Genomic DNA, 12,156 nt, shown 5'->3' on the forward strand with positions numbered 1-12,156 from the left:
GGACTGTGCTCAAAATCCAACTGGGCATCAGTAAATCAAAATTCATAGGGCAAGATGACTCTTCAGTTCATCAGTCCACCTGATGTTGAAGGGGCAACATCCAATAGAAATCAATCATGGGACTCCAACTTGTAACATCAATATGGTTTCCCAGGTTTGTTATGAGAATAGTGTCCATCTGAATTCTTCCTTGCAAGATTGAAACAAATGTACATACTGTCAGTCCACACTCCAGGATGTTCCATCCTCACAGACATATTATCACACTCTCTATGTGTAAAACAATCGGCTTATTTGACCAAGCTAGCATTCTCATGGGAACTAATTCTGAAAGAAAGGTACACGTTAGCAAAATTACTTGACATTTTCTGCACATTCACAAATACAGGGCCTAGCAGGCCTTGCCTGGGCTAATGCAAATGAATTAAAACTGCACTTTAATCATTCAAACAATACACAATTTAATATGCAAACTTCAAATTGAGCATTAATAAATCTGCATTAGCATTCATGTTACAGTAACTTTAAAACAAAATCACTTTATCAATACATTTCCATTAGTGTGAAACAGCACTGCATTTCTCCACCTTTGCATACAAACTGAAGACACAATGTTTAGAAATTCAAAATTGTTTCAAAACAGACAATTAGTGTAGACTCTAAAACATAAAATAATGATAAATTGATTGTTCAGACGTAATTTAAACTTGATACCATGTAGGTTTCTGCGGCTAGTCTAAACTGAATGCACACTAACATGACTTCTCAGTGCATCACTTTACAGTCAAGCTATGAGTAGTCTGATTAACATAATGCATGGACTATCACCCATAGATGATCATTGTGACATGATGGACTGTACTAAAATGTCTGCTACACCAGCTGCAAAAGGTAAAATAACATATTGCTGCTTCTAAGAAGAGAAATCTTAGTCAAAAAATGCCATAGTATTTATGATTCCACAAAGGCAACATTTTAGTTAGCCCGGAGGCCTGAAGAAAAGGCAATATAGTAACAGGGTTTTCCTGGATCCTGCAGATCACCATTCACACCCCAGCCTGATACTCCTGCATTCGAAAGATCGTTCACCTTAATTTGCATACAAAGGCACAGTCACTTTAAGCAACAACTGTGGTGATCTGTGATTATTCATTATGTCATTGCTTGTTGGAAGCGTTATTCATACAATAATAGGAGTTTGTACGCTCATGTATTACCAGGGGGAAGATGGTTACCTATGAAATTTAATTCAGATAGTGTAAAGAAGAAGAATGTCTGAAATGAAAAATAGAAAGTTGAAAAAAACACAAAAAGTGTGTATACATCAGCACTGCGGGTGCTGCTATTTCCTCGTAAATGCATGTGAATGCAATCTGATGCAGCAGCTTTAACGTGCTACATCTAAGAAATACTGACTGGCACCCTTAAAAAGGAAGCATTGACTGGAAAATCCTGCAATGCTATATATCTATAAAGACTCTTGTGTGAATATTACATGGAAATGAACCATGCGAGTTAGATATCTAGAGGTACAACAGAAACATTTGCACTTGCACTGCGAAAATGGCGCATTCGTAGCAACGTGGATGGTGCATAAATGCCAAGGTCTGACTACACGGGCAGTGCCTTAGGCGCCATTAATCTGGGCTGGGTGAATTACTCTTCATTAATCTAACTGCCCCGTAGCAGCCTCTGTTGATATGACCCAAGCCTGTCTGCGACTGGCCTGTGAAGGCAGACAGACAACTCTAAGTAAATGGAAGGCACCTTGCAGTAGGAGGCCTAGGACCTCGCACGAGTCGCTGTCTTGTTTGAACACGTTGCCGCTTGAGAGCGGATGCTAGAGCTGCAGTTACAAGGCAATAGGAGATGGGTCTTTAGCTGTTTGTAACAATGGGATAAAACTCTCTTTCCTACTTTGTTAATCTTCAGATGGTACATCGTTTTCTCTGCCACGAGATATATGGATTTATGATTCCATCAGTCCACAGAAAGTTACCCTTTCAAATTTTCGAACAGGTATATTGCATTTAAAATGAATAATAAAGGGCACATGTTTTCTGCTTGTGGTTCTTTTTCTCTTGCCCTAGCCATCAGATTTTCCCAGATCCTCTCCCTTTGTTATACTTCATTTCCCATGGGACGGTGCACAATAAGTAGAGGAAGAAAGTATGATGCCAACATATGTGTGGAATGGAGCACATGGCCTGACCTGTGTGGCGACCATAGCCCTGGGATAATTGAGGCTGCTGTTCATCATATCACCTCCTGCTGAGTAGGAAATGACAAATGTAGAACAGCTTTTGGTTGATCCACATTTTTATACTCCTTGGAGGTTGGGGTTGGTTACCTCCCTCACTTGTTTCATAATGGAACAATGCAGTATGACAAAAGGCAAATACCCTCATTCAAAAACGAATATAAATGTCACAGGTTATATAGATGTGCATGTGCATTCAGTATCAATCAAGGACCATATGGCTCATTCTGCAATGCAAAATGTCGCTGGCAGGACAATCCATGGCAGTTGCCATGTGTGTATATCCGTCATATTTTTATACTATTGCTCTGATCTCCAAATATATTTTTTATTGTTGTGCCATTTAAATCTACCTTTTTGTACTTCAAGTTCAGTACCAGGTGTGAGTTTTGGATAAAGTTGTGGCTTTTACCTTTGTACCTACGGCCTGCCTACTCAAAGCTGTACATGTTGCCCCATGTGTTTGCCACCATATTTTACTTTTAATATTGAAATGACCACTGCCCCTTGCATAGACACATTCTCTCACCTAACCTCTTGTATCTTTGAGGTGCATGTGCAGAGTCAAAGGAGAAGTAACTTGCTTAGGACACCTGGGGCCATATTTACAAGAAATGACGCATTGCTGCGTTGCTGCGGAAGCGATGCGCTAAAACAACTTGTGCTTTGGTCTGACTGAATCCTATGCCATGGATGCGTCAGATTTACAACATGTTGCACCACGGGTAAGGATCTTGGCTGCATCAAAAAATGTACGCATCCATGTGCACCATGTCATAATGAAATCTCATGCTTCTGTTGCAAATGTTGCAAAAATGTGATGCTGGGCTGACTTGTGGCACATAAAGTAATGCTAATCAGCCTTGTGTCTCTTTTGAGTGCAGAATGTGTCAAAAAAGTACTAAAAATGATGCAAAGGGGAAACAAGATTGGCACACTTCACAGAAAGCATTTATGAAGCAGGGAGCAAACAGCTGAAGCAAGGACAATAACCCCAGCACCGGCCAGGATGTCCAGACAGATTCCCAGGGGAAGAGGAAGAGGAAGTGCAATTCCAGTGAGGAGGAGACTGACATCTTAATCACTGAGGTGACAGAGCACCAACATCAGCTCTTTCTTAACTCTAAATTGCTATTAGGGAGGAGAGGCCATTTGGCAGTCCACAGTGGAGCAGATCAACAGTGTGGGACACACTAATAGGAGTGTCATCAACTGCAAGAAATGCTGGCATGATTATAAGCACCGGATGAAGGAGAAACTGGACTACAATCTGATGGCAGCAATGCAGACCAGAGGAGGAAGCCTAGTGCCCCAGAAGGAGCTGGATGCCTTGGAGGTGCGGGTGGCAGCTGCCATCCGAGACGAGATGGTGGATGGAGTACCAGGACATGACAGTGCACCGCACAAAGAATAACCACAGCCACAGGTCCAAGTATCAACAAGGAGCAATGTGGGCAAAAAGGCCATGTTGTGTAGTGTAACTAGCTATGTCCCAGTTCTTAACAACATTGTGTGCAGGGCAAGAGGCAGGAATCTAGGTCATGTCCTCTTAAGTGGCACAGAAATGTCAGTCACACTGTCCAGGTACATGTTGCATAGCTCACTCCAGCTCCTTCATGATGCTTCATTCCATGTGTGGAGTGCAGCACCAGTCCAGGTCCACCTTTGAATACTGGCATGGGTAGTGGAATGTAAAACATGAGTCACCAGAACTACAGGTCCTACAATACAAAGTAAAAATCATGGACTGGAACAGCATATCATGCATAGACACTTGAACCCTGCACAACCTGACGGGGATAATGCTGGCCACCTTGCACTATGAGGCCACTGTGTCTTATTTGGGTCCATGTACACACAACTGGAAGGTAAAACATTGAAATGGAATGGGCTTGTCAGATGTGAAACAGTTAACCTGAGAGGGGGGGGGGTCAGGTGTGGGCCATGTGAAGTATGAACACATAGGAACAAGCCAAGTGTATGTAGTTCATGTAACTGGCATGAAAATAAATAGCATGCAGCTGTCCTGACGTTGATGTGTGGGATGAGACAACACAGGTGGCAGTTGGTAGGGACCACCAGAACGCATGCCATGTACCAAATCAGACTGGGTGAGGGTGAATTCAAGTGATGCACACCAGAGGACCATGTGTGCTAAAATCAAAGATGGTGTTTGGCCCTTGTGGACCCCTGGTTGTGCAGTGCATTGTAAGCGCTGACTGAGTTGGTTGAACTGCCACTGTGTGTGAATGGGGAGGCGTTGCATAGCAAGAAGGACAGGATGGATATGTGTTTTGAAAAGTAGCTTGACCTCTGTCGCCTCTAGCACCAACAATGGCCCTCTCATGGGAAGTACCACCCACATCAGAGGAAGAAGATATGGATTTCACATCTTTCCAACATAAAGCTGCACAGTAGCATTATCTGTACCAAATTGCCAGTTTCTCCTTTGCTGGTGCTGATGACCATGCCAGTGCATTTCCCATCTGGTACTGTCATTAATTTGCTGTTGCACCTGTTGATCTCACCCCTTTGTGGACTGTTCATGTGGCCTGTCTTCTCTATTCACAATTTGTTCCTCCTCTTCATCACTGAAACACTCCTCTTCTCCACATATCCCATGCAGTGTATCCCCCATTGACTCTCTGAACACCCAATGGCTCCAAAAAAACTGTTTGGGTTGTTGCAGAAAGAACTGTGTCTGTGAAACAAAACATTTTTGCAAACGTAAGTAAATGCACTGAGTTCAACGTGTGTTGTATGTCGGTTGGTTTCTGGACTAAGTAGAATATGGTGGATGTTGTGAACCAAAGATACTAACTACTCCCCAAGGGGAAATGTGTGTCACGAAGGGCATTTACGCACTCAGGGTGCGGACCTAAAGTTAGTACTCGTAAATGCCCTTTGTAAATTCTGAAAGTCTAACTTTAGAACAAACATCTAAGTTTACCTTTGTGAATTGGACCCACTGCTTGGAAAACCTACTGCATGTACTGAACACAACCTAAGCAGATCTGACAACTCCTACACAGTAAATCATGAAGTAGACTTAAAACTTTTCATACCTAAAACTACCTAGACTACACTAACTTCTCTAACCCAAACTAAACCTAAACTAAACTATGCTATCTAAACTATACTACCTTATTCTAAAATCTGTCTAATACTACCTTAGCTTAAGATATCTTACTATGCACATATAACACAACAGATCTGTTAAACGTCAACTCCAGAACACCCTTAATACACATTAGCACACAAGACAAACATAGACTACACCTTTACATAAACTACCTAAACATTCAAATCTACACAAATATATATTTTGCTGTATTTTTTCAAGATTTTTATTTTTTTTATTTTTTTATTTTTTATACATATTCTAAACACTAAACACTGACCCTGCACCCACTAAAAAAAAACTACCCACCCATATCCCCAACTAACAACTAACAAATATTTAAGTCTATAAAATCACTAAAATCAATCAAACTAATCCCTAGCCTAAATACTATCTTAAATGATACTAATATTGTATTCATTAATTTAAAGACACAAGAACTGGGGAGAGGCAGCAAGTTGGAGGCAGTCCTAAATTTGGTCAGCAATATGCTCCTCAGTTTGCTACAAAGTCCTGACCATTTGCATAAGTGTGGCCACCTGCAGTTTTAGGCCAGCCAGCCTTAACTTTATAGCTGCATTGACCTTTAGAGCCTGTTGTTCAAAGTCTTTCATTTTGGCCTGGTGTTGTGGTGACAGCATGTGGTACCAGTGCTGGCTGGGCTTAGAGGGTCCAGCAACTGCACCCAGATCACCTGCTTGGGACCCCTCAAACTCAGTACTGGTGCTTGGCCTTTCCAGAAGTTTCCAGCCCAAGGTGGTGACTTCCCTGCTGCCTCCCGCTCCTCATGTTTCCTCCCCATGCATCTGAAGGCCTTGCTAATGTGTTGAATGTGCTGGTAACGTACCAAGCAGATCCAGTATGCCTTTTCCTGTTCTTGGGTCATGGTGTCTGTTGGAGAGGAAGGATATATGTTTCAGACCAAGCTGAAGTTGTCCAAGTGAGCATCAGTTACATACATGAACAAGTGTTAGAAGCACAAGAGGCATGCTTAGCCAAAAAATAGACATCTATGGAACAAATCATGACCAACCGCCATAAGGAACATTTACTTTTCCTACAGTTAGAAAACTACTTGTAGGTACATGAAATTGTTGTGTTTGGCATAATAAACGTAAACTCATGTGAATATTAAGACAGATATGAACAATGATGTAGTGTACACAGAAAATGGTACACGTGGTCCATCTAGGTACTTCCCAGCTATTGTCATGCAGCTTTCAAGAGGGCATTAAATATGGCCAATCCCCCATGAGATGATTAATGTGTAGCAAGTACACATATCTTTCCTCAGGAATGCTTCTCTGTTATGGCAAGAAAACAAGCCCACACACATCACAGCATAGAAAGACTCTGTGCCAAGTAGTTGTAACATAGATGTAGTATGGCTAGCTATCTCCAAGTCAACAGACCTGTTGGAAAGTTCTCCAATATTGACTCATGGACATACTTGGAACACTTTTACACGGATCATGTAATGGAATTAAAAACATAGTGGTCCTTTACATATCCAAGTGTCTCTCCATACCTTTCTCTGCAAATTAAAACCTAGATGCACTTCAACTCATACTTAATCCATGTGATGAGTATGTACATGCATGCTCTAGATCTCACATGTATGAGTAGATTATCATGTGCTTTGCAGGTAATTGCTTGAAGAAGTTCAGTGGTGAAAATTCATGGGGGGAGACAGTATGGGACCACAGAGTACGTTGAATGTGAAATGGCCTGTATGCAGACAACACTGTGCAGACATGCCTGTGGTAGTTATAACATTGTCCTTATTCCTCACAAAACATTACAAAGGCATGAGCACATCTGTCATAGGGCATGGGTTATATGAGGGCATGGGTCAGGCATGTAACTGTATTGGCATTTGTGGAATGGTGAAATGTCCCACATCAACTTATACCAATTCTTTGTGCAGTAGGAATCAGCACAGTCTGTGTGGCCCTTCCACACAAGATTGACCATAGATTGTCATGTGAATGCCTACACTAGCAATGTGCATCAGACAGGCAGATTGACATTCATCCTCATAATTCTATGTTCACATCCACTTTATGACAACATCCTTCATACCACCATGCCATTTTGGCAATTGTTCCACTGTCAACCCACCTCACATTTACCTGATATACACTACTCAGAGGGGTGCCCAGGTACCCATGATGTGGGATGACAGTTGCCACAGATCATGGTCAATGTGGGCTAAGGGGTGAACCCAAGTAAGTTATTGGAATAAACAATGGACTTACATGCAAATGTGAATATGCGACTTTGCCACTGGTTTTGAAATAATGAATGATGCATTTTAACTATGTCACCTCACAAGTACATATGCAACATCTATACTGTGAAGGAATCAAGTTTCAGTATGTTGAGTATGCTCACATGGTCACCCAAGTTCATTGTAGTACAAACTTTGGCTAGATGCTGAACTACCCATACATGTATGGATCCCAGAACATTTTGCTGCTTAAGTGGCATGAATGTATGACATGCCTTCAATCCTTCTGACTGTTCCAATTTTGGTAGGTGGCAGGGACATGTTCAGCACCCATTGGCATGGTATGATGTGTACACACAATAGGCGGACAAATATTTAGGAAGGGATGTTCATGATGCACATGTCAACATTACATGTGCTGTTTACAATTGGTAGCATTGTCTGAGATATGCGCTACATCCCAACCACACCTGAGCCCTCTTCAAATTTGTCACATAGGGGCTTGTTCACTACTTTTTGATGCAGGGCAGCACAGCAAGTCACTTTGCTGCACTGCCCTCTCTCAAAAGAAAAGGTCAGGAATGCACCATAGCTATGAGATATGGTACATTTCTGTCCTCTTCCACTGCACTGGATTACAATGGCTGCCTTGTGCTATTACAGGAACCCTTGCACCATGGTGCAAGAGTGACTGTGTTGTAGGAATTATTGTTTTTGTGCAGAAAGGGACACCTTCCAGCACAAAAACAATCAATGAAGGTGTTTTCCTCCTTCTATGTGTGCCTCAAAATGCAGTACATTTAGAAAGAGAAACAAACAATAAGAAATAAAGTTATTTCTCCTCATTACGCCTCCTCTGTAAAACTAGGAATACGTCCAAATCCATGGGTGTTGCGTGGGAACTCCCACCACAATGCCCATGGAATGCCTTTTTGATGCCTTTTTGATGCAGAGTAAGGCAATGCAGAGATTTGTGCTGCCTTGCCTTACTCCATATTTGGTTGGGCTTTCATGGCCTTGTAGATATGTGTCTGCAGCCTGTGCCACTGGTACGCCTGTAAATATGCCTCTTAGTGTCCATATTATGAGTGAAAGACATTCAAACCTATGACCCTTTTTGGGTTTTAGGGCAGGTGACAGGACATGTGCCATAGGCATCCACACCATAGCTGGCACAGCATTGGCACATCAGATTCAGAGCCATCCATCATATGCGCCTGCATACATTGAAAATTAATCAATATTGCATTTTGGCAGTATCAATTTCACATGCAACTTTGTCCTACTTCTATTGTGCATCTGCATGTCAGGTAAAGCTTTTTACCACAGACTCATGATACCCCTTTCGCATCTCATTGCAACCAAGATATGTGCACACACACAATCTATACAGAGCTCATAAAATATCAGGTGACACTCACTGGTAGCATTTGGATCCCAGAAGGTTGTTACCTCACCACGGGTGTATGGGTCGGGTCTACCTACAAGACAAGAACATTGTACATTGCTCAGTGAAAGCTGAACATGTACACTGCCTACATATGAAGCACAGTACATTGCCTCCACAAATGTCTTGTATTTTCTGTACGTTGGACATGTAGCATAAGGCAAAGTTGAATGTCCTAATGATAGACATGTGTCTGCCATGTTGCAGTGTGTTCAGAAAATACCAGGTATATCATGTAACAGAGTGCAGACATGGTATTAGACCAGCAAAACTTGCTACATGGTGCAAGGGTGCCTTGGTTTGATGGCTGGGTGAACAGTCCAATTTGACTGATAACACTCTGCATAGTATAATAATGCTGGGACATTCTCAAGTCAATACATGATTTCTCAATGATGCACACATCAGACAGTACCCATGCTTATTATTATTATTCACCTAGCTCCTTACATATAGCCAGTACACTGTAAATGAACAATGATCATTCAATGTCTGTTCAGGCTCCTAAAGAAATCAGGACAATTTCTACCAATATCCACGTATGTATGATGATTGGTGAGTAAAGCAAACACTGTCTAACCTGTGACCCGATTACATGTGAGTGTGCTCCCCTGCAACATACATGTCAGCTGGCCCCCACAGTTTGGAGTCTGTAATGACCTAGCAGACTGGGTAACAATACTCCCTACACAGTACCGGATGGGTCACACAACACCTATGGGCCTAGCCTGCATAGCATGGTCTGCTTTTGCAATTATCATGCCACTGTGAACAGGGCCCTCTGGCATGCTCACTTTATTTAAGGGAGTTAGCCCATATTAGACGACACTAACACAATTACATATCTGAGTCTTCAGGAAAAAAGGAAACTTTTAACATGTGTGCAAAAGACTCACAGCAACAAGCTCAGGGTACATGGGGACTTACTAGTATCCTCACCAACTTCAGTCCCTAGGTGATCAAGGAGATCTTGCTCCCGCTGACAACAGCTTCCCAAAGGTGCTTTAGTTGGTGGATGCTCTGCTGGACATTGACTATACAAGCCACCTGGTACCACACCTTCTCCCAACGCTGTCACCTGTCTTGTGTAGGATAGCCGTGCTCACCCTATCTCCACTCCCAATCATGTTTAGGAGGTAATGATAATGAACCTACATCAAAAGCAGGACACCAAACTTCATCTCTGACATGCACTGGCTTTGCCCCTGGGCAACATCCCACCACTTAAACTAGCCACTCTAAACCCACAAAACAAACAAAATAATCCCTTCCCCCACCTCTAAAGTAGAAAACCCCTAAATGGACAAATACCCAACAATACAGTGAACAAAACCATACAATATACAGTTAGAATATACAAAGGACAGTTTTCGTACACAACAGGGACAGCAGAGACACCAACAAGATAAAAAAAGAAACTACTTCTCACAGCACACAGCAAACACCTCCACAAGCCAGCACAGACAAAAACACTGTAAGTGAAAGTGAAAGGAACTTCACACTTCTTGGTTTTGCAGCATAGATGAGCGATTGCATCATTTTCTGGGTGGATGTGTCATGTTTCTGACTAAAGTGTCAGTTTTGCTACTAAACCTCATTTTTTAATGATGCATTGCTAGGGATTTAACCAAGGGGCAAGCTATACACAACACATGATAATGAACAAGGCATTGTTCTTGGTGCTTTGTTGTGGATGCGTGGACTATGGATGATGCTCTTCCTACTAAAGCACCACGTTTTCTACTAAAGCATTGTTTCTCTGATGCATCACTAGTGAAATAGGCAATGCATGGGTTATACACAACATGTGACAATGCAAAAGGCATTGTTTTTGATGCTTTGTCATGGATGAGTGGATTCCGGCAGATGCTCTTCCTACTAAAGTGTCAGTTTTCTGATGCATCACTAGTGAAATAGTCAATGCATGGGTTACACACAACAAATGACAATGCATTGTTTTTGGTTTTGATTTGTCTTGGAAGCATGACCTCCAAACGGTGCTCAGTGTGCAATCCGTCATGCTATTGGCCAATGTGTGTGTTTTCCTTGATGCAACCAGCCTTTTGTGTATGGTGCTGTGTGCTGATTGGTGCAGTGCACAAAAATATTCCAGGGATCACCTTTCTTGCTCAGAATCTCTCTGCTGACATGCTTGTTCATTTGGGATGTGTTGCACGTGTGTGTTGACAGTGCGCATTTGTGTGACTATTTGCGTTCATGGTGCAGACCCTAGGACAGGCAGCATATTGCTGTGAGTAACACAGACCTATTGTCAATTGTGCACACCTTGACATTATCAATGTGAATATCAGGTTGTAGCATGCTTGCATTTATACAGTTATCCGAGTAGAAGAGATTTTTGTTTACAGGTGCTACACTACTATGCAAATGATATTCACATTGTCATGCATGATTGTGGGCGTACTTGTAGTTCGTGCAATCATTCTGCATTACTGACAAAGTGCTTGGCATTTCCATGCATTCTAGTTGTTGCCAATATAGAGGGCTAAAGTTAACTTCCAATATGGGTAGGCATTGACACCATATGGCCACATGTGCATGTTACACGAGTAACATGCACATGGAATGCCTCAGTGCATGCAACTTTGCCAGGACTTACATCAAATGTAGTTAGAGATTGACATCTATTTGTCTATTATATTTGCTTAGTGTTGTGGACAGGTTTGCCCACATGTATGGAGCTGTAAGAGTCACAGCATTGTTTGTTTCAGAGTAAGACAGAGCAACATGGTCATATCCATTCCTGCATGTGACAGTTGCATCCTTGCCTAGTGGGTCAAGTGTGGCTGACGTCTGGCTACATAGTCAATCCAGCACTGGCACACATTAGGAATCCACATTTATATGTGTTATGTGAGATGAAACATTGATGTAGCTATGTGTTGGCAAAATAGGCAAAGTTTTGTGTAGAATATGTGGACTAACTAGGATGTACTGTGTGCCCATGCACAATAGGTGGGCCTCTGTTCACAGTCATAAGACAATCAGGTCACTCTACGAGTGTGACACAGTAAAGATTGAACTAAGCTTGCCTCCAGTTAGCAGTCTCAGGGACATCAAATACTTCATCTGCCAGC

The sequence above is a fragment of the Pleurodeles waltl genome, chromosome 1_1 (genome assembly GCF_031143425.1).
Source record: "Pleurodeles waltl isolate 20211129_DDA chromosome 1_1, aPleWal1.hap1.20221129, whole genome shotgun sequence".
Taxonomy (NCBI): Eukaryota; Metazoa; Chordata; class Amphibia; order Caudata; family Salamandridae; genus Pleurodeles; species Pleurodeles waltl.